Genomic DNA, 1,903 nt, shown 5'->3' on the forward strand with positions numbered 1-1,903 from the left:
AATTTATGAACCTTGCAGGAGATTACAGGCTCTAGAGCAGCACAATTAAAAAGTTACAGGATCGATACATCACCCATTGTAAAGGTACCTAGCAGCAACTGTCTTCCAAAAGCTATTTGCAAAACAGGTTTAAATTTATTTCAGCATTAAAAACCAAGGAGCCTTATTTAACCTTTTTTGGAGACCAAGGAATGTGCTGTCCCCAAATTTTGACACTGCAGATCTGTCAAGTGTCTTGTCTCAGCTGAGCGCTCTTGGGCTCTTCAGTAGAGGGGGCAAAAGCTACAGTAAAGCCCTTAAATGGCCTTCGCTCCACAGCCAAACAGGCACGGCCCCATTCAAAGACGCCCTGTTAAATCTTACAGGTCTAAATGCTGCCACTGCTACACCATCCCTGTGGGGAACAGAGGAAACATTGAATGAATGTATAAAGAATGAATGAAGTTCTAAGTGAATGTGTATGATTGACATGGGCACATCCACATCAAGGACTGAAGGTCTAGGACCCATGGGAACCGCAGGGCCTTCCCTGTATGGGTCAGGCTTGGAACTGGTAAATGGTAAACCCTTCCTGGGGTCCAAGTAAGAGTGTTTTCAAACAAACCATAAGTACATGCAAAACCCAGCAATGGAAGCTTCTTCCTTCCAGATGACTGAAGACAGCTCCAGTACAAAGGCCTCCTACGTAGACTGCTGTGCACAATCGATACGCTGAGATTTTGAGCTACTGCATAGTAGATACGCTCCGTCAGAGCTGGTACAACCTACTTGAAGCCAGTTTTTCTGGACATTGTGTCTGCATGTCTGTCCTTTCCTTATTCCCTGGGCACCAGTCAAGTGTTCAAGATGGACTGGCGCAGTCAGTAACACACCCCCACTCTATTCAGATTTGAAAACATGTGGTTATTTATTTAAGACAGCGTCTCACTGTGTAGCCTGCACTGGCTTGAAACTTGATATGTAGACCGGGCTGGCCTCCAACTCAGAGATTCATCTGCCTCTGCCTCTGGAGTGCTGGGACCAAAGGTGTGCGGCAGCTCATTTGGCCAAAGGTTGTCCATATTTTAGGTGTCTGCCTGACATTTTAGGATTATGTAGTGGGCAACATCAGGCAAATGCCTTAACTGCTGATATAGAGGCATTCAGTTAGCCTACAAAACTGTGCTAAATGGGAACTCATCTGTGGTGAATCAACTCTCCCTCTCTATTTCCAGGTTCAAGTCGTTCTGAGTGTTCTGTGAGATGATTCACATGCCACTAACATCTGCAGCAGAGAATGGAGATGTTCTTCACCCTCTTCAGCATAGCTCTCAAGCCATCCTTAATGTCAGTTCCTGACCATGTCACTGAGAATCTTGGGCTCCATGAGATTACCACCCACAGCCTCAAGGAGACAACCTAAATGTTTTCTGAAGACTGTGGCAGCTGGTGACTGCACATTTTCCCACCGTACTCCAAGTACTGCCATTGTGCTGAGTGATTTCAGGATCCGCCTGGATCCGTTTTCAATGCCTGACGTCCCCTTTGTCCTGGTCTTGTAAGCATCCCAGCCTCATCAACCTTACTTCCACCTCACCGTGGTTCCCTTTTACTCAAGAATATACTGCATTTGCTTAGCTCTAAAACTCGTAAGCAATACACTACCAAACCTGAACCCCCAACCCAAAACTAAAATCTTGGAAATAAGAGAAAGATCAGAGTTGGAATATGCAGTCACCTGACAGAATCGTGTGAAAGTACCCGAGACGTGAAATTCGGCAAATGAATGACAGCACCTTCAAAAGCTGTGTCAAGGCAAGTCTCTGAAACCCTCCCTATCCGACTGTCAGGTTAGCCTTAGCCACTGCGATCACCCATCAGACAGCTGTCAGAAAAGGCGCCGCGGATCTTGCTATTTCTTTCT

Source organism: Rattus norvegicus, chromosome 18, assembly GCF_021556685.1.
Source record: "Rattus norvegicus strain SHRSP/BbbUtx chromosome 18, alternate assembly SHRSP_T2T, whole genome shotgun sequence".
In the NCBI taxonomy this organism is placed as follows: Eukaryota; Metazoa; Chordata; class Mammalia; order Rodentia; family Muridae; genus Rattus; species Rattus norvegicus.